Consider the following 22,944-nt stretch of genomic DNA (forward strand, 5'->3'; position numbering starts at 1 on the left):
CCAAATGTAATATAAGTGTATAATATACATATGCACAAGAGTGCACAGGCACACACATATACACATTTCAGTGTATGAGTTTAATGGAGAGATGCATATTAGCTGTATAATTAACTTTAAATCTTATCATAATAAAGGAAGTTCACATCTGCATTGTTCCTTATATATCACTCACTGTTTAGACATGAGCACGCCTGAGCAAATCGTTCTGCTTTTATGTATATGTCTATAACCATAAAAATAACATATTCTGTCTTGTAAGATCTGACAGTACTTCTGCATATGCATTTTTCATTAGAAACAGAATTTAAGTATTTTAGTTTTATTCTACTGACTTTACATAATTAACTTTACTCTTTTTATAAACTGCATTACAAGTTTTCCATAAAAAAGATTTGAACAAAATCTGTGGTACTATTTAAAATGTAAATTGTATTCATTGTCTTTTAGCCAGATTCATAAATGTTTAATGCTGTCAGACTTTTGCAGCCTGTATGCATGCACAGGGCCTCTGATTCATGAAAATTCATGTAGCTCAATGCAAAGCACATAAAGTCAACATGTGCTAAATACTCATATTCTTATGCAGATTAGCACATTATAATGCAGTGTATAATACAAAAAGTTAACTGAATAATAATGAATAATCTGCTGATGTCCTTTAAGTGGAGAAGTCTGAGTTTTTCCCAAAACATGGAAGATAAACAAGAGTAGCATTAAGATTTTTACAATGTTCTGCATTGCTAACATTGTCAAAGCTGTCAGAGTTTACAAATCCTCATTGCATGGAGAACTTGATGGTGAAAACATTGGTTTACTATCAAAATGTTGAATGACACAACATATTTGAGTCATTTCATCAACTCATATGGTTGAATTTGTGAATATCGTTTTTACCATATGTCAAAAATGGTAAAAATGGCATTCGACATTCAAACCAGTTCAGCTATTCCTTTAAAATCATATTACAGGAACCAATTACTTCCTTGCTTTGGATTTAATGAACTAGGAAGGTTTTGATTCACTGTTTTTAACATTCGCCCATGTGATTACAAGATTCCAAAATCCATGTTTCATTCAAAATTTTGATAGTAAACAGAAAACACTATATCAACAGAAGGGGCTTATGAGAGTCCATTGGTATCTGCTGAAGTCATGGTTTACTACATGACAGCCAAAGAGACCTGGCTACCATCATTGCAGGGAGCACATGGTTTCACCACATACTCACATATGGATCATATCCTTACATGCCAAACCTTATGCATGTTAGCAATACTACAGGTAGCAACAAAATTCTGCCACATGTAGGCAGCACAGTGGCTCAGTGGTAAGATATTGGTCTCACAACTACAGAGTGTGAATCTTATCCTTATGTCTGCATACATATTCTTCAGGTACTCTGGTTTCTTCCCACCTTCCAGAAACATATTAAGTAATGGGCTACACTTAATTCATACCTTTCACTGCCCAGATTTTCACAGACTGTCCAGATTTTTAACTTATATTTTTGGCCTGCTCCTCAAAAAATGTGTGGTTTTCTGGCAAATCACAGATGTTTGAAGTCACTAAATTATGGCAAACATTTCAGTTTCAGACTTTATATCCTTCATAAAATACACGCTAACACAAAACCTGCAATACTATCATCTCTCTAAGTTTATAAGAGCAATATTTAAATTCAGGCCCTATCTTTGGGTTTTTATCCTCCCCATTATTTTAGGCTTTGGCCAGATTTCTAAATTTTATATATATATATATCATATATATTGTGTATATATATATATATATATATATATATATATATATATATATGTGTGTGTGTGTGTGTGTGTGTATGTGTGTGCATGGCTGCAGTTCACCTGGTTAAATATTCATTTTCTTGACTAAGTGAATGTGTTGTAATTTTATTGAACACTCAATTTATCAAATGTTATTGTTGCCAAATGCTCGTTTTGCCAACAAAAATGAGTGTCTGCATTAGTGGAGGGAGTGTCCATGTGAGTGGTTGCTGATTAGAATTAAATTAAGGCTAGGTAAAGGAATAGTTTTTGTAGTGTGCGCATGTGACTGCATGTGTGAAGTCTGCATGAATGCCTTGAGTGAAGGTTAGAAAAAAAAAATAAAGAAATACCATATTGGTCCACTAACAGAAAACACAAGGACTACATATGTGATGTAATGCCTTTTACTGGACCAATACAGGCTTTGAAATTACTTTAGCTTTTCAGTTGGCATGAACCTTGCGTCAGTAGTTATTAAGTTACTGACATTAAATGCAATGGTTAAATATCCACTTGTGCCTGGAAAAGGAATTACATAATTATTTCCAATTGGAAAAAAAGAAATCTTGAAAAATGCCAGCATAGAAAAAAAATGCAGCTCGGACTACGGAGACAGACACTGTGTGTGTGTGTGTGTGTGTGTGTGTGTGTGTGTGTGTGTGTGTGTGTGTGTGTGTGTGTGTGTGTGTGTGTGTGCCAGGGGGAGAAACTGAAATTGTTAAAAGTGCAGTTGTGTAAGGTGAACTTACTATAACAGTAGATGTTAAAATAATCACTGCTACAGTAGCCTTAGCTATATGGGTTACATTTGGCCAGGGATATAACAGCTGACCAGCTTCCAAAGCTTCTGTGCCCTTCCACATGCCCAAACTATCATGTAGCTTGAGCAGTGTTGACTAAAAGACAAGTTTGGGAGCAAAGTTCTTCAAAGTTTTTCTGACAGCAGACAGAAGAAGGCTGAGCCATGAAAGGACAAGGCTAGTAATATAACAAAAAATAAATGTCTACACCCTGGCATAACAAACACACCAAAAAAGAAGGGAGATGGAGGGAGGGAGTGGCTACTGCAGTGGTGATTATTCAAACATCTACTGTTATGGTAAGTTCAACTTACATAGCTGTGCAATGTTCTTCATATCGATCACTGCTGCAGTAGCCTTAGCTATACAGGTAGATTACCGTAGCTATAACTATATTTTGGAGGTAGAAGGAGAGGAGTCCAACAGCCCCTGGAGAATGGTCCTAGCAAAGCATAATCTAGACCCAGAGAAGAAACAAAGCTCATAGTGCTTTGTAAAAGTATGTATAGAGGACCAAGTAGCAGCTTCTACAATATGTCTAGAATCCATCTCTTTCAAAAAATCCATAGAAAAAGCCAATGTCCATTTTGAGGGGGCCTTAACCCTGCCTGGAATAGATTTGTTATGGTGAGTAAGACAACTAGTTGGAAATATTATGTTTTAACATGGGGTGTCCCTTGTTGCTACCTTCAAAAGAAATTAATAATTCATAGGTTCATAGGTTCATAGGTAGGTACTAGGCTATCGGCCCAAGGGCCTAAGTAAGCCTAGCCAACAAAACTCCCTGGCTTACACCAACCCAAGAAAGTTAATTTCCTGTTCCCCTGTCGAGCAGAGCCACCAAAGTGATCCCTGGGGTGTATTTCCTATTTCCCATCCACTCATCAAGATTTTTCTTGAAGAGTGTTAATGAGGAACTTTACTTGACATAGATGGGTAGCCTGTTCCAGAGTATGGGAAGTATCTGGGACAGGAATCTATCCCTCCAGATAGTCTTGTTTATTGTGGTGACAAGGTTTAGGTCCCTAGAGCGTGTAGCTCGGAGGGATTGGGATTTCTTTAGGTGTAGCATGTCCAACAGCTCTGGGTTTGACATAGCTTTATATGTTAGGCAGAGATCACCTCAGAGTAGGCGATATGCTACAGAGTAAAGCTGGAGTTTTTTGAGACGATCAGTGTAGGGCATCTGTTTGAGGCCAGTAAATCTCTTTGTGAGGTACTTCTGTGGCCTTTCCAGCTGCTGCAGATGTATTGTGAGGTACATTCCAAAAGGGGCGTTGTACTCTATAATGGGTCTAATGAGTGTCGAGTAGAGGGGAACAATGACCTCTTTTTTCCTGGATGAGAACCCTTTTGTGATGAGGTGTGCTATGTAGAAGGATTTCCTGACTACTGTGGCAATGTGATTATCAAAGGAGAGATTACTGTCCATCTGGGTCCCAAGGTCTCTTATCACACATTTGGTGTTAAGAAGACTGCCGACTATGTGGTAGTTCATGGGAACATAGTTTTTACAAAAGGGGATAACAATGCACTTTTTGGCATTGAGCTTGAGGCCATGCTTCTGACACCAGGCATCTGTCTCAGTGAGGCCCTTCTGCAGGATGTCCACATCATTTGGGGACTTGACTATAGCTCCTAGTTTGCAGTCATCTGCGAACTTCATTAGCCAGAGGTCTTCTGTGTTAGCCTGTACTTCAGAGAAGTAGATACCAAACAGGAGAGGTCCCAGGACTGAATCCTGTGGTACTCCACTTGTCACTGGTTTGAAGTCATATTTGGAGTCTGCAACTTTTACAGTGTGGATTCTGTCAGTGAGCCAGTTAGCAACCCATCTTGTGACATATGGATTTTATACCTAGTTTAGTGACTTTAGCTATAATTCCAGAATGGGGGATGATGTCAAAAGCCTTGGTGAGGTCAAGATAGGCTGTGTGAACTACCTTACCCTCGTCTATGGCTTTGGTGGCTGCCTCAAAGAAGTCAACCATGTTCAGGAGGCAAGATCTGCCTTTCACAAAACTGAACTGGGTGGGGTCCAGAGTTTGGAGGTTACCAATGTCTTTGTTTATGAATTCCATGATGATACATTCCATGGCCTTGCAGACGAGGCTCATCAGGCTAATAGGGCGATAGTTCCCAGGATCAGTGGTGGCTCCCCCTTTGTGGAGTGGGATAACTGTTGCTGTGTGCCATTCAGTGGGCACAAAGCCTGACATGAGGCTATGACTGAACATGGTGCTTAGGTGGGGAGCCAGTTCGTTCTGAAGTTCATGTAAAATGCAGCCTGAGATGTTGTCCGGTCCCATGGATGCTGCATTTTTGGCTTAGAGAGTGCTGCTTTTACCTGTGAAGTTGTGATTATAGGGACTCTGCATTCTTCCTGTATAGATATGGGCCCTTTAGGGGGTGAGAGGGGGGTAAAGTTAGCACTGAACCTATCTGCCAGGATGTTGGCAATATCAGTTGGTTCTGTAATTTTTGTGCCATTGTGCTATAAGTCCGAGCAGATCTGGGTGTTGCCATTGAGATTCTTGACATAGCTATAGAATGCTTTGTGGTTATCCTTAGAATAAGTGGCAATCTTGTTTTCATTGCTAACTTTGGAGGATCTTATAAGGGATCTCAGCTTCTTGCTGAGGCTGACCAGGGAGCTCCTCCACTCATGGGATGTTACTCTCTTTTGCAACAATTTTTTCCTTCTGTTGTAGAGTTTGTTTATGGCAGAGGACCACCAGATTGACTTCCTTTTTTTGGAGGATAGCATCTTGGTTCTGTTTGGGATAGCACGATCCATGCACTCGTGTAAGTGCTTATAGAGTGCATTTGTGTAGGATTCAGCAGTCGTAACTGTATCGTCCATCTGCATGGGTGTCATGAAGTTCACCATTTCTGTCTTAAGAAGCATGAAGTTGACTTTGGAGACATTTTTTACCATGGTTTCCTTAATGGGGGGTGGGGGCGGGATGTGGATATCTAGGGTGATTAGCTTATGGTCGGATCTGACCAACGAGGAGTTGACTTCAGGTGTGAAACAACGGTCACTCATGTTGGTAATGGCTAGGTCTAGGATATTGTTGCCCTTTGTGGGGGTGTGGATAAGTTGATCCAGGGCTTTGGAATTTATGAATTCCAGAAAGTGCTGAGTGAAGGAGTTGGTATGTGAGTAGTTTTCCCAGTTAATGGTGGGGTAGTTGAAATCGCCCAATATTAGGGTGTTTGCTTGAACCCTAATATTTTCCAGTATATCAAGAAAAGAGGAGTGGGAATCCAGGGGCATGGTGGGGGATCTGTAGCAAGCTATAATTTGGATTGCAGTTTTGCCCAGAGTTAGTTGCACTTGGATAACCTCGGCTGCATTATGCTGAGCAACTAGCCTGGAGGTGTGGATATCCTTAATGAATATGGACACACCTCCGCCTTTGGTGTTCTGGTCCAGGTTAGATGGCCGAAAAGTGTGGTATGAGTTATAGCCTGGTAATGCAGGGGTGCTCCCTGGAGCCTTGAACCAGGTCTCAGTCACTGCACAGACATCGATGTTCTTCATTTTAAGGAGTGCCTCGAGTGAGTGCATTTTGAGATTTAGACTTATAGCATTGAGTAGCATTACCCTCAGTTTTTGCTTACCTGTTCCTGTTATGGTGGTAAATTTGTCATTTGAACCTTGCTTAAAAAAGGCACTATAGGGGTGACAAGAGCCTTGGCCAGTATCCAGAATCCCAGGGTTGACAGGTGCAGGCCATCTCTGGCAAAGCATCATGGTCTGTCAACCATGTTGTCCCAGGCAGACAGATACTGGATCCCCTTAGAATGACACCAGATGCTTAGCCAGCTGTTGATCAATCATTTTGTCCTTGTACTGCAGTATCAATCTGGGCAATGGCGGGATGCTACTCAGGGCTAGGGTCATACCTGCCTGGGCTACAATATCAGAGAGTTTTTTCATGTCTCTTTTCATGTAGTCCAGGGAGGTACATCTCAGGTTGTTCACACCAACATGGACAATCACAGAGTCATATTTGTACTTGTTGTGGAGTGACCTGAGTGCTTGGGTTATGTGGCAGATCCTGGCACCCGACAGGCAGCTGACAGTGACCTTCTCCTTGTTTAGCCTGGTGAGTGGGACATCAGTGTGCCTGACTATAGAGTCACCTATGACTAGTTTGTTGGGTACAATGTTTTGCCTTATGGGCTGTGGTTGAGTGGCACACTGAGTCTGTGGGCTATGTGTCATTTGGGTTGTGTTGGTAGTGGGAGTTTGCTTGCTTTTCTGCTTTGGAGGTCTCTGTTGCTTGAGCAGATTATTATTGAGAGCCTCCGTGAATGTTTTTGTGTTTCTATACATGGATTTTAGTAGTGTAAGTTTAGGGGGACTATGTGATGAATGTGGTGTGGTGCAAGTCTTTACCTTCTCCTCTTGACTATCAAGTTCAGTCTTGGTTGGAGAGAGCTTTACCTCTAGTTTGGCTAGATAAGTGCATCTCTCACAGGTTGTAGTGATGGGTGGTAGGAGGAGAGGGTGTTCTGTGTACATGAGGCAATTGCTACATTGCCCCAAGATGTCCAGATTCATCAGATAGATAGGAGAGAACACTGGGAGCTGACCCTTGGACATGCCTGAATAAAAAATATTTTCTTCTAGACAAGTGAGGAAAGTGAGTACAAGAGCTGTTTTTCTCTAACCAAGTGAGGAAAGTAAGTACCAAAACTGTTTTCCTCTAGGTAATGAGGAAGGGTGAGTGTTGTAGTAATTTGTAGTTTATTTAGTGCTTACAACAAGTTCTGAACAAGTGCTGAGCATGGATAAGCAAATTCAGGTACTAAAACTAAGGATCTGTATCTGGATCTTGTTGTAGATAGGCTACCTAGTGCTTACCACTTCCACTGATAAGCTAGAAGGCTTCCCTCCAACACAGAAAGACTTGGGGGGGGGGCACAGAAGTTTATGAACAGTCCTGAATACAGCAAATCTGTATCTGGACTAAACTAATTGCAGGGAAGGTGTGAAGCAAGCACAAATGCAGGCTTTTAAACCAGAAAGTTGAAAGAGATGGAACAACTGCCCAAATGGCCAATAAACTACAATTTCTAAGCCAGAAACCACTCTTGTGATAGGTAGGCTACCTAATGCTTACCACTCCCACTGATGAGCTAGAAGGCTTCCCTCCAACATAGAATGGCTTGGGGCATAGAAGCATACAAAATGTCCTAGATACAGCAAATCTGTATCTGGATTAGACTACTTACAGGCTTACAGGAAAGACAGAAAACAAGCTTGCAATTTATATATATATATATATATATATATATATATATATATATATATATATATATATATATATATATATATATTAGTTAAGTGGGTTGGCTTTCTCAAAAAGTTCTCTCTGTATTAGATAGAATGAGCTAATGACAGTAGCAAAAACACTTTAAATGCAGTACAAGCTGGCACACTTGTGTGTGTAGCAAAATTAAGGCAAATACAGTTAAGTTAAAAATGACAAAAACAAGTTTATGAAAAATCAAATGAGCACTTAAACACTTAAAAGCACAAAGAACAGCAAATTAAGGTATTAAGGTAGAAGACAGTTATGTAAGAGCAGCTCAAAAACTATTTAGTAACTTTTTGTGTGTGTGTGTGTGTAGAGGGATGGAACAGAGCAGGTTAAAATGTTATAGGGGATGTCCTTCCCAAGTGCTCTCTCTGTACACAGCAGAGGAGATAGGACTGGTAGGAGTGTCGGAAATCAAAATATGATCTCACTGTACTCAGTTGAGTGAGCAAATGAGATGGGCCCAGTAGAAATGTCCAAAAACAGACTTACAGCAGGGGCGGGTAATTCCAAAGCAACCAAGATTAATACCACAACAAGAACAGGGAGAAGGGGTGGGAGACTAACTGCAGCTAGAGACAGGGAGTATTATCTCCCTGTATTATATTATATATAAAAATCATCTACAAATTTCTAATCTTAAATAAGTGCAGAGAAAAGTATACTTAAATCAGCTTTTGTTACTTGATTTATGCAGGTGAATCTCAGCAGCCAACCACTCGGAAGATGAGCAAAATGATTGAAAAGTGTGACCAGCACAGATTATAATGCAAACAGAAACCCCCAGGCTAAGTTAACACAGGATTTCAAAAGCAGTCTAACAACTTTCAATGTATCCAGATGGCTACGCTTTTTCACACTTCAGTCAACTAACTGCAGCTAGAGACAGGGAGTATTATCTCCCTGTATTATATTATATATAACAATTATCTACAAAATGTCTAATCTTAAATAAGTGCAGAGAAAAGTATACTTAAATCAGCTTTTGTCACTTGATTTATGCAGGTGAATCTAAGCAGCCAACCACTCAAAAGATGAGCAACTGACCAGCACAGATTATAATGCAAACAGGAAACCCCCAGGCTAAGTTAACACAGGATTTCAAAAGCAGTCTAACAACTTTCAATGTATCCAGATGGCTACACTTTTTCACACTTCAGGCAACTAACTGCAGCTAGAGACAGGGAGTATTATCTCCCTGTATTATATTATATTATATATAACAATTATCTACAAATTTCTAATCTTAAATAAGTGCAGAGAAAAGTATACTTAAATCAGCTTTTGTCAGTTGATTTATGCAGGTGAATCTCAGCAGCCAACCACTCGGAAGATCAACAAAATGATTAAAAATGTGACCAGCACAGATTATAATGCAAACAGAAACCCCCAGGCTAAGTTAACACAGGATTTCAAAAGCAGTCTAACAACTTTCAATGTATCCAGATGGCTAATTTTTTTACACTTTAGGCAACTAACTGCAGCTAGAGACCGGGAGTATTATCTCCCTGTATTATATTATATATAACAATTATCTACAAATTTCTAATCTCAAATAAGTGTGGAGAAAAGTATACTTAAATCAGCTTTTGTCAGTTGATTTATGCAGGTGAATCTCAGCAGCCAACCACTCAGAAGATGAGCAAAATGATTAAAAAATGTGACCAGCACAAATTATAATGCAAACAGAAACCCCCAGGCTAAGTTAACACAGAATTTCAAAAGCAGTCTAACAACTTTCAATGTATCCAGACTTTTTCATACTTCAGGTGTCAGAAAAATATGCATTTATGTATATGTTTAATGCTTATTAGAAGCTAAAAGGGTTAACACATTTTCATTATATTTTATGTACAGCTTGATTCTGTATGAAATTATAAGATGCTTTTTCAAACTGCAGTATGCTTTCTGAAATTGCAAGATGCACCCTGACCTAGTATTTGCTAGCACAGCAAAATTCATGTTATGCCGTTTGGAAATGTACTGAGAAGCAGGTGATTATCTGCTAGGTCAGGAAAATGAATGAATAGTGAATGAATAGAACAATACTGTTTTCTATAATATGATTGAATATGAACAATCAGCCTTTTTCGTGTTATGAGAACATGCACAGCTGCAGAAATGAAGAGATACATCAAACAAAGACTGCTTGAAGAATCTGTACTTGCTTTGTGCCCAAATTAGCCATAGTACCTTGAATGGTAACATAACATAGTGGGAAGTTGTATCTAACCGGTGGTCGTCAAGGCCACGTTGTTTTTCTTAGGAAGTTTTTCATAAAATTGATGGTGCAAGCAGAAAATCAGGGACAAACAGCTGCTATGAAGTAATGATATTAGAACTTGTGATCTGTTACGTCAGATTGGTAGGCAATGTCTTGTTAGAAAATGTATAAAGATGGATCTACTTCCTGATTTTAGTTAGCCAAACTCTGTATTAGCACGTTTTTGTCTCCTTGCTGCAAGATTAAAGTGCCTTAACCTGAACCTGCCGTGTATTGATCTTTTTGAAGTTAATTTTTCCTTTGACAGATTGGTCCTTCGAGCCGGAAACTCTCACTCTAGCTCAGGTCAGATGGGCCCGGTGGCATGAAACCGTACGGGGAAGAGGCCACATCGGTTCTTCTGCTCTGAAAGACCTCTGACTGAATTGTCGTTCAAAAGAGGCCAGCCACTGTTTCTGATCTGCGATTGGAGGATGAGTCAATGGTTCCATCAGTGAGACGGTCAATCACGGAGGCTCAGGTAAGGAGGAATTTACCTTTTCTTTGTTTCAGATCAGGGACTTGTTACACTATTTGTTTTTGTCAGAGAGATTTTTATAAATCAGGGACAAAAAAGATTGCTGTCTTGTCATAGATCAGGGAAACAGGATAGGTAGGCAGTTATTCTAGATAAACTGTGAAAAAGAGAAATCGTGGTACCACGTGAAAAGAAGGGTTACGTAACATTTTCTAACTAAATTAAGACAACATGGGAAATAAGTGCACAAAAAAATCCCGAGATCCGTCGTTAACTGAAGATGCGAAATATATGCAATTACAACGTGCCGACAATGTTAGGTATTATACAAAATTGGTTAATAAATACAAATTCGATGGCATATTAGACAAACCTTCACTTATCAAACTTGTCAAACAGCTTAAAACAGACGCAAAGGTCAGGTAAAAAGCAACGCCAATTAGGCATTCCTCAGGCACACAGGTGGCTTGAGGAAGCAAACCGCAGGGAACAAAAGAATAAAAATTCAAAAGCAATGTTTTTAGATAAAGAAGACAATAACTTGGTAATAGCATCGGCCCCTCCGCCCCCTCCAGTTCCCTTACCAGAATATGAAGCGAGTGGACAAGCAGATCCACCTCCGCTATACCCAACTGTCCCTGTGAAATCAAAACCATTTGTCAGAGATCCTGTCGAGACTAGGTCTCGAACACGCAAAACAAGAGGGGATATAGAGTTATATCAAATGAATGGAAATTCACAGGCTATGAGCAAAGAAGAGATATGTCCGCTCATAGGAGTACCAAATCCTCAGGCAGGACAGGAAGGGCAAGACCCAACTATCATAGTATATAGACCGTGGACACCGGATGACATCCTGAAAGCCGCAGAGGGAATTCCCCATCCAAAAGTTAATTTTAGAAAATTCTTAGAAGACTTACAGGGCATGAGGTTAAGTTACCATTCAAATGGAGAGGAAGTGGAGAAAGTAGTCAGATAAATCGTAGGTCCAGATTGGCACATGATCAGTGGTAACTGGAATCCCCGTGATGCAGAACATAGGCCACTCCCACATAGTAACGCAGAACTGGATAACAGAGTGAAAGGTCTGACAGACCTAATCTCTGAGAAATGGAAGCCTAGGGCTGACTGGACTTGCATTAATCAATGCATCCAACAAGAAGGTGAAACTGTTGATAGATATTATGCCAGATTATTAGAGTGTTTTAATAACCATTGTGGAATGCAGGTACCTGAAGACCAAACACATGATTCCCCATATGAGCAGCAACTAAAGAATGCATTTTTGAAGGGTAGTATTGCACCCATAAGTAGTTTTATTACAAAACACATGGTTGATCACCGTACAAGTAGATTACAGTCATTACTTGAATATGCGAGACATGCCAAAAGGCATTTTAATAGCAAAAAGAAAAAGAAAACCCAAGTATTTGCAGTAGAAGATGGAGCAGAAGTCTTTGTAGTACAGTCCGGGAAGAAGGGCAAGAAAAATGCCCAGGGAAACAAATAATCTGATAAGCGATCAGAGAAGTTTGAAGAGAGAGAAAGAAAAGGGGTGAATGTTTTAAATGCGGGAAAAGGGGACATTTGGCAAGGGATTGCAAGCAAAATAAGAAGGTAGCCACGGAAGATAAGGAGGGTGAGAACTGACTATATGGTAGTCAGGAATCACTAGAAGGAAATGACTGAGGAAAGACAAATGTAAATGTGATAGAGGGAGCAGAGGATGTGATAGAAGAAATAGAGGATGTGCAAGAAATCACAGATAATGAAGAGAATGAAATTTTGGATTTAGCATTATTGAGCCTAGAGCTCTACTTAGCAGACACAAAACCAGAAGTTACACTTCTGGTAGAGGGGAGGGAAGTTAAATTTCTGTGTGACTCAGGGGCATCGCGAACCCTGATACATCCTTCCAAACTACCAGAAAATTCAGAGTCACTTGATTATATATTAGTGAAAGCAGCTAATGGACAGCTGTATCAGGAGCCACTCTCCCATAACATAGCAATAACTGACCCTGTTTCAGGGATGACCCAGAAGAGCAAAATTGTTGTTTCTGCAAAATTCCCAGTAAATATTTTGGGCAGAGACCTTATGCAGATATTTGGCATTGCAGTAGTTCCAACCATGCAGGGTATGGAAGCACAGAGACAAATGGATACTTTTGTAGTACGACCGGAGGGTTAAACATTTTATTTGTACAGCCAGGACTTGGTTATGACTGGTCCAGGGGCAATAACTGAAGAGCTGATGAACGTAGCCATCAGTAAGTCCCCCTCCCTTGACACTGATAAACAGCATTTGTTGCATTGTACTCTATACTACTGTAGCACACCAGGACCTGATAAAGAATATAAACCAGAACTGTTTAGAAACCATGCTAACAGATTAGTATTGTGTAATCTGTACTGGGACACAGAAGGGAACAGTGTAGTTAGCTGTTCATTGCCACAGGAATTCCTAGCACTTTATAAATCTAATCGACTACCACATGTCAGTTTAACTAAGAACAAGAATGTAAAGTGGGCAGACCTAGGAGAAAAAGTCACAAGGTGGGAAAAACAGACAGAATTAGAACTATCAGAACAGGGAGTACAAAAGCAGAAGTTGAATTGGATAACACAGACACACCCAGCTGTACATTTGCAGGCAAGTGAGGACAGCTGAATAGCACTCTTACTAGAGGAAGAAGAAAAAGCCTTACAAGGCATACCAGAAGCTCTCTGGTCAACAGGAAAATCAGATGTAGGACTTATGTGTACAGCAGGACCAGTTACTATCACACCAAAATCAGCATTTAGACCACAGAAGAGACAATACCCCTTAAGAAAAGATGCAGAGATAGGAATCAAACCTATAATAGCAGCTTTACTTAAGGAAGGAGTACTGGTAGAATCTCCCGATTCACCATGTAACACACCCTTATTTCCTGTTAGAAAAGCAAATGGAGAATGGCGTATGGTCCAAGATTTACAAGCCGTAAATGACGCAGTAATACCTAGAGCACCTACGGTGCCAGATCCACACACTTTGTTGAATGATTTAAAACCTCAACAGAAGTATTTTTCTGTGGTAGATATCAGCAATGCATTTTTCTCAATACCGATACACCCTGACAGCCAACATTGGTTTGCATTTACATTTCAGGGGAAAAGGTATACATATACGCGACTACCACAGGAATATTGTGAGTGCCCGACAATATTCGCACAGGAAATGGCAAGTAACCTGACGGGATTTATCCCACTGAGAGGCAGCCAGATTTTACTTTATGTAGACGACATTCTGCTGGCAGCCCCCACCCAGCAAGAATGCAGAGAAGATACCATAGCATTACTACAATTTTTTGCCATTCAAGGACATAAAGTAAACAAAAACAAACTGCAGCTTTGGAAAAAGCAGGTTAAATACCTGGGATATATAATATCCAAAGAAGGCAGAATATTAGATGAAGACAGAAAAATAGCAATTTTACAAGCACCCAAACCGACTACCAAGAAGGAAATGATGTCCTTCCTAGGTACGACTAATTTTTGTCGGAGTTGGATACCAAATTATGCCCTGGAATCTGCTCCACTGACCAACTTGATATACAAGAAACCTATGGCAGGACAAGATTTATTACAATAGACACCAGAAGCAGAATCAGCTTTCTGCAAACTGAAGCAATTGATAGCATCTTCATTAGTTTTAGGATTACCGAACTATCATAAACGATTTTTTCAAACTGTAGAATGTAAACAAGGCTATATGACATCAGTATTAACACAGCAACATGGGGACAAGCAATGCCCCATAGCTTACTATTCATCACAGCTAGACCCAGTGGTATGATCCTTGCCCCACTGTGTACAAGCAGTAGTTGCAGCTGCAATGGCAGTGCAGGCTTCAGCCTCAGTAGTGTTGTTCCACCCTCTCACATTGAGAGTGCCTCATGCAGTCGCGATTATTTTACTGCAAGAAAAAGTAGCATATATTTCTCCTGCTAGGCATCTTTCCTGTATGACTATATTGTTGAGCCAACCTCATATGACAAATGAATGATGTACAACTTTGAATCCGTCAACCTTGCTCCCAACCCCTGCAGATGGCAAACCACACTGCTGCCTGTAGGAGATTGAGCAAAAGACACTGCCTAGAAAAGATCTTATGGATGTTCCCTTGGATGATGCCGAGGTGACATACTATGTGGACGGCTCATGCAAAAAGGGTCCTACAGGACAAAACCTAGTAGGGTATGCAGTAGTCTCTGATACTGAGATTTTAAAAGCAAAGTCTTTACCACACAACTTGTCTGCACAAGCAGCAGAATTGATTGCTTTGACTCGAGCATGTACCTTAGCAAAGGGTAAATGTGTAAATATTTTTACTGATAGCCAGTACGCTTTTTCTATTGTACATGTTTTTGTGCAACAGTGGAAGAATAGAGGAATGATAACATCTACTGGAAAACCGATTAATCATGCGCAGTTTATTTTAGATTTATTAGAATCTATTCAGTTACCTCAGAAAGTAGCTATTTGTAAATGCATAGCTCATACCAAACAACAGGATAGGATTTCAAAAGGTAATGCGAGGGCTGATACAGCTGCAAAGCAAGCAGCTACAGCTCCAGAAGTATTTCTTTTGAGTGAGGAATTACAACCTTCTGAGATTTTAGATTTAGAAATGTTAAAAACAATGCAGACATTTACTACGAAAATAGAGAAACAGAAATGGGAAAAACCAGGAGCAATTCTTGAGAAAGGGCTGTACATCTCCAAGGAAGGAAAACCAATTTTGCCATCTAACTTGTTTAGATATGCAGCTTTGTTGAGCCATGGGCAGTGCCATGTCTCAACAGGGGGGATGGTACAGTTAGTGAATCGAGTGTTTACGATGTATGGATTTACAAACTACACAAAAAAATTTTGTGCAGCATGCCATGTTTGCAACAGGCATCATGCACAAGGGGCACTGAAGCCTAAGCAAAGGAGTTTTCCTACACCACCATACCCGTTCCATACTATTTGTATGGATTTTATAGAACTAAACAAATGCGAAAATAAAAAGTACTGTCTTGTCATTATAGATATGTTTTCCAAATGGGTGGAAGCTTTTCCGACCAAAAATCCAGATGCAGCTACTGTTGCAAAAGTCGTCATTAAAGAAATTATTCCTAGATTTAGCATACCGGAAAAGATCTACAGTGACATTGTGCATACCACCCCCAATCTGCAAGATTAGTAGAGAGGCATAATGGGGTTCTGAAAAATAAGCTTAGGAAATTGATTAGTGAGACACAGAAGAACTGGGTGCACTGTCTGCTTCTGGCATTGTTGAGCATGAGAACTGTTCCAAATGCAAAGGGGTTAACTCCTTTTGAAACACTGTTCGGGAGGGCATATTATATACCTCAGTGGAAACCTCTCATGCCTGCAGACCAGGAGGCTGACAGTTCACCTGCAGACTATATGAGGCGATTTTTGAATAACAAACTTCTGCAGTTAAATTCTGTTTCAGATAAAGAACAGACCAGACCATTGGAAGCAGTAGTACAACCGGGATCGTGGATTTGGGTGAAGGTTGTGAAGAAAAGCAATTGGAGTTCACCAAAGTGGGAAGGACCGTTCCAAGTTTTGCTTGCAACACCCACTGCAGTCAAGATAGCTGAACGTGTATCCTGGATCCATTTGACACACTGCAAACTGGTCAAAAACTTTGAACTGGACAAAAATCTTGCTACTGTTATACAACAAGAACAAAATGACCAGGTATAGAGTAAACAGGGATGCAGAACAACCCCAGAAAAATTGCATGATCATCCTGTTAGTTATACTGATAACAATGATCTTTTTGCTGTGGCCTTTCCTTTTTTCAGCCACACGAGTTGAACTGAACAAATGTGATGCATTACTCATAGACTGGCATCCAAATTTTAACACTTACCAAGCAATTAAATATGTGTATGCTGAGACTTTTAATGTTTCGAACTGCTGGATTTGCACAGTTATACCAACAGCATACGGGGGATTATTGATGACTGCTGTCCTCCTAGGGGTCAATGAGACCTGGGAAAATTTGATTTTTGAGCCTACACCTGTAAAAATCACAAGACAAAATAGCATTGTACCTACCTGTTACACAAAAAGGAATTGTATGTTTTTATAAAAATGACACTATTCAGGTGGGTTGGAGCAATTACAATGTGACTGTTTCTTATAAATGTTATATTAAGACTAATAAGGCAGAAACTATCTGTGATGCAAACTATGACTCATATCTTGAGAAAATGCAAAAAACTATTAGTGAAAAAAAGCATAATCCTGTTCTTTTGAAGCAACTTTCTATTATTGACAAGAAAATGTTTCATGCAGGGCAAGCATATATCAATACTAAAGTAGAAAATTGTTATTTTGTTTGTGGGAAAAAGGCATACAAATGGTTATCTGAGAATTGGTCCGGCAGTTGTTTTTTGGGTTACGACACACTGCAGCTTTGCCTCGAGAGAAAATTCGAAACGTCAGAGAGGTCAGCATTAAACCTGGAAATCCAATCAAGAGACCTGAGAATCCAGTGAGACGAATCGAAGCAGGATGGAGAAAACATAATTCCGTGAAGAACAAAGATAAACTAACACATATGGACTTGAGTGACACTATTATATCATAGGCAGGCATAGCCCCTGCATATGGCGCAGTGAAATAAATTTGGGAGCTGAGAAAACTGTCTAAACTTCTTGAAGTTATGAGCAATGCAACTTTTTCTGCTCTCGAATTAGTGACTGATGAACTAAATGCTATGAGAACTGTGGTGCTTCAAAACCGCATGGCTCTCGACTTTACCCTAGCGGCGAGAGGTGGTACGTGTGCTTTAATCAAAGAAGAATGCTGCTCGTATATTCCTGACAACCAGCATGAGATAAACGACCATCTTGAGGTGATTCAGCAAGTGTCGACCATGACCAAACCAGGTCCAAACCCTCTGACGGACTTTTTCCAGAATTTGTTTGGGGGGGTGGGGGTTCCATCCTAATGAACATCCTGATTGCCATTTGTGTGGGATTACTCCTATTAGGAGCATGCATCTGTTGTGGTATTCCCTGCATGAAAAAGTTAATCAAAGATTTTATAGACACATCAGTTTCTGAGACTTTGTATCAAAGTACTGAAATTGAAGAATTGTTGAAAAGTGAAATGCTTTCATAAGTCTAAACTAAATGACTCTCTTAACTTCAAATCTGAAATGGAAGAGGTTAGGAGAAGAAGCAAACTGTTTATGCTTTTGAAAATAGAATAAAAAGTATTAACAGGGGGGAAATGTCAGAAAAATATGCATTTATGTATATGTTTAATGCTTATTATAAGCTAAAAGGGTTAACACATTTTCATTTTTAGTTTATGTACAGCTTGATTCTGTATGAAATTATAAGATGCTTTTTCAAACTGCAGTATGCTTTCTGAAATTGCAAGATGCACCCTGACCTAGTATTTGCTAGCACAGCAAAATTCATGTTATGCCTTTTGGAAATGTACTGAGAAGCAGGTGATTATCTGCTAGGTCAGGAAAATGAATGAATAGTGAATGAATAGAACAATACTGTTTTCTATAATATGATTGAATATGAACAATCAGCCTTGTTCGTGTTATGAGAACATGCACAGCTGCAGGAATGAAGAGATACATCAAACAAAGACTGCTTGAAGAATTTTTACTTGCTTTGTGCTCAAATTAGCCATAGTACCTTGAATGGTAACATAACATAGTGGGAAGTTGTATCTAACCGGTGGTCGTCAAGGCCACGTTGTTTTTCTTAGGAAGTTTTTCATAAAATTGATGGTGCAAGCAGAAAATCAGGGACAAACAGCTGCTATGAAGTAATGATATTAGAACTTGTGATCTGTTACGTCAGATTGGTAGGCAATGTCTTGTTAGAAAATGTATAAAGATGGATCTACTTCCTGATTTTAGTTAGACAAACTCTGTATTAGCACGTTTTTGTCTCCTTGCTGCAAGATTAAAGTGCCTTAACCTGAACCTGCCGTGTACTGATCTTTTTGAAGTTAATTTTTCCTTTGACATCAGGCAACTAACTGCAGCTAGAGACAGGGAGTATTATCTCCCTGTATTATATTATATATAACAATTATCTACAAATTTCTAATCTTAAATAAGTGCAGAGAAAAGTATACTTAAATCAGTGTTTGTTAGTTGATTTATGTAGGTGAATCTCAGCAGTCAACCACTTGGAAGATGAGCAAAATGATTAAAAAATGTGACCAGCACAGATTACAATGCAAACAGAAACCCCCAGGCTAGGTTAACACAGGATTTTAAAAGCAGTCTAACAACTTTCTATGTCTCCAGATGGCTACACTTTTTCACACTTCAGGCAACTAACTGCAGCTAGAGTCAGAGAGTATTATCTCCTTTTATTATATTATATAACAATTATCTACAAATTTCTAATCTTAAATAAGTGCAGATAAAAGTATACTTAAATCAGCTAATTGATGCTAACATTTGTCAAGATAGTACCTGAGTTGTCTGTTGACATCCAATGTATGGTGTATCCTTTCTCCGGGTCTATATTAGAAGCACGAAAGCTGAAATGGGCGAATGCTAGAACATCGACATATAAACGCCGATCTACAAAAAGAGCGAAGGACAGAAATGCTGAAAGTCACAATGCCGAACAGATTCCCGGAAGCAACAACACCATACAGGTAAGTAAAACCAAAGTAAACAAACAGAATGTAAAACACTTTTATAAACTTTTTTGCAGGAGGTGGCAAGCCTCTCTGCACCCACCACACACCCCCTACTTATATATATATATATATATATATATATATATATATATATATATATATATATATATATATATATATATATATACCAACTCCAAGACCACTCTACAGTGGGGAAAAGGATATATTTCCTCATCCCCACAATCACCCTGCTGGCCAGGGAAATCCATTCGGCATTGTGTCTTTCGGCATTTCCGTCCTTCACTCTTTTCATAGATCGGTGTTTATGTGTCAAGGTTTTAGCATTCATCAATTTTGTCTTTCGTCATTTTTATATAGACCCCCTTTCTCCCTCATTTTTACATACAGGAAAAAAAACAGGGAAATATTTTGGCCTAAAGTAAACTCAGATACCACTTTAACCATAAAAAAGAAATAGTTTTCAAAGAATCCCTATCCTTCCTGAAAATGAGGTAAGGTTGACTTAACATAAGAAATTGCAACTCAGATACCCTTCTTGCAGATGAGAGAGCAATTAGTAAAACTGTTTTCCATGTTAAGAACCTCAAGTCATCCTGATTAGCTGGTTCAAATGGAGTAAATGTTATATTTTCTAGCACAAATTTGAGATCTCAAGTAGGGACCACCATTTTTCATGAAGGCCTCTTATGCAAGACTCCTTTCAAGAACATTTTGACATGTGACTGCCTTGAAAGAGGAGGATCCATGAGCAGGCATTCTGAAATTACCAATAAATGAACTTTGATAGAAAAATAAGAAAGGCCGTAGGATGGTAACTCACACAAATTTTGTAATACCAGAGAACAACGAGCCCTGGATGGGTGCTAGTTATGTTGATGGCACCAAGCAGAAAACCTTTCTTATTTGCTAATATATGATTTTCTAGTAGCAGACTTTCTTGCCTCCATTAGTACCTGCTGCACATACTCAGTAAACAGATGTCTAAAAGTAATTAAGACCATATCATTCAGGAAGTCAATTGAAGATGATTGATGGGGTGTATGAAATGCCCATGTTTCTGTTTGAGTTGAGCCATTCTGTGAGGAAGCTTGTGACAATCGCCCCAGCCATTTCCAAAAGAAGGGCAACCATGGTGCTCTGGGCCAGAAGAGAGTCACAACAATGATTTTGGGGGATTCAGTCTGAATTTTCAAAAGTACCCTGGATATTACTGGAAAGGGTCCTAGGGCATACAGGGACAACTTTGTCCAAAGAAAAGGCATCTGCCTTCAAGGTCTTCTTGCATGGAGTCCTGAAACAGAATTTTACCAGTTTACTATTCAGAGAGGAGACAAAGAGGTCTATTTGAGGAACTCCTCACAGATGGATCAAATCTTGGAAGACCCACAGATCTAGTTTCCATTCATGAGGGTCTGCCCTGGTCCTGCTCAGCATATCTACCACACAATTTTGCTCTGATGGAACTTAGGATGCCTGTAGAGTGAGATTGTGCTATGAAGATATAACTCAAGCTAAGGTGGCTAGTCTGCAAAGGGGTACAAGCTGGTTTCCCCTCTAGATTGTTGATATACCACAGCACTGTGGTATTGTCTGAAAACCACTTGAAGAGGTTCCGGGAACCAAAGATGGTTCAAGGAATTGAGTACCTTGATCAGGGAAAGCATCTCCTTTATATTTATGCACTTTTATTTTTATATTCCTTGGTGTCCCACACCCCCTGCACTTTTATTTCTCCTGAAACTACTCCCCAAGCAGTGTCCAAAACATCTCTGGTGACCAATTGCTTTGGAGCAGAGAGGGAGAAGGGAGACCTTGATTTTAGGATATATGTTGTCTCCACCGATTGATTGATTTTCTGAGAAACCCTGGTACTGGGATCTGAAAGGTAAAGGGTATTGATGCTGGGACCAAAGAGATTTCAGATACCACTACATATTTCTAATGTGGAGTATTCCTAGGGGTATCATGAGAATCATGGATGCCATGAGTCCCAAAATCCTGAGGTGTTCCCTTGCAGTGGCCTAACTCTGAGTTGAAAACCATAGAAATAGATCTAAATAAAGATCGTTTTTTTTTTTCCTGCTTAAAAAATGCTCTGTGAACTGAGGTGTCTAGTTGACATCCTAGGAACTCAATCCTATGTGAGGCAGTCAAGAAGGGCTTCTGAATATTCTCTTGGAATCCCAGCTTGTGTAAGAGAGAGATCTCTGACCCAAGAGAGAGATTCCTGACATTCTGAAAAAGACACTACAAAGATAAGCAGGTTGTCTAAATACGGAAAATGCAGATATCCTGTAGCCTGCAATGAGCTATAACTGAAGCTAAATACTTTGTGAACACTATTGGTGCATTGGATAGTCCAAAGGGTAAGGCAGAGAACTGATAATGTGATCCAGGCATGCAAAACTGTAAGAAATGCCTGGAGTCTGGATGAATACGAATGTGATGATAAGCATCTTTTATGTCTAGTGATAGCAGGAAACTTGAAAGTGGAAGAAGAGGCAACAGGTTGTGAAGTGATATCATTTTGAATTTGAGTACTATCATATACAGGTTTATGAAAGACAGATCCAAAACTGGTCTCCAAGTTTTTCTTTCTTTGAGAATAATAACATCCTTGAATAAAACCCCTTCTCCGCCTGTGAATGAAGAACTGGTCCTATCATTCTTTGGGACAGCATGTGATAAAGAACTGGTGGAAACAAAAGAGTCTGACCTGCAGGATGAGGAATTACTACCTGGAAAGAAGGAATTTCCCTCCACTTCCATCTGTAAACTTGATGAATGATTCTCGGAACCCATTTGTCTGAAACAATCTGTTACCAAAGACAAAAATGGAGATTCCAACTTTCTGGACGAGAAAAAGTGCCAGGGTGAGAGGGTGTCACAAGGTCTCTTGAATAGTCATTCAGACTTTTTGGACTGTACTGGTTTTGAGAGGTTTGAGACTTCTTTTTAGAACTTCCTTGCTACTTCTTTTTATACAGAGCTGACAAATCCCAGATTTCTTGCATCAGCTTGCCCCGTTCATCACATTTTTATCACCTCTGTAGCAGTGGGGTCAAACACTATATCTTTATCCAAGGGAGATATTAAAATCTCGTTTTTACATCATCTGGGGAATTCTGACAAATTCAGCCAAGCAAACCTCCTTAAAACAGTGCCAGTGACCATAGCACTGGAAGAAGTATCAACAGTCAAGCACACACTGCAAACACCTGTGCAATAGAAGAAAGTAAGTTATTTAAAGTAGATATTTCTTCACCGAAAGAATCTGTACATAAAACATTCCTCGTATTTTCATAATATGTCAGAATAAACTGTAACATACTGAAATTCAAAGTTGCAGAAGTACACATTTTTTCCCATTCCTGTCAATTTTCCCATCCTTATTAGAAAAGAGTAGAACTAAGTGCTTAACAGCAGAGGAGTCAACTAGGGCTATAGTTTCTGGGTCACGTTTGGGAATTGTCTTTAAAATTTATAAAACTGAGGAACTTTATACATCCTATCTGCCTTTTTAGAAACAGCTGGCTATCAGGAAAATTGTAGGCAGTAAGACACACATCCTC

Source organism: Protopterus annectens, chromosome 8.part1, assembly GCF_019279795.1.
Source record: "Protopterus annectens isolate FY-2018-M chromosome 8.part1, PAN1.0, whole genome shotgun sequence".
In the NCBI taxonomy this organism is placed as follows: domain Eukaryota; kingdom Metazoa; phylum Chordata; order Ceratodontiformes; family Protopteridae; genus Protopterus; species Protopterus annectens.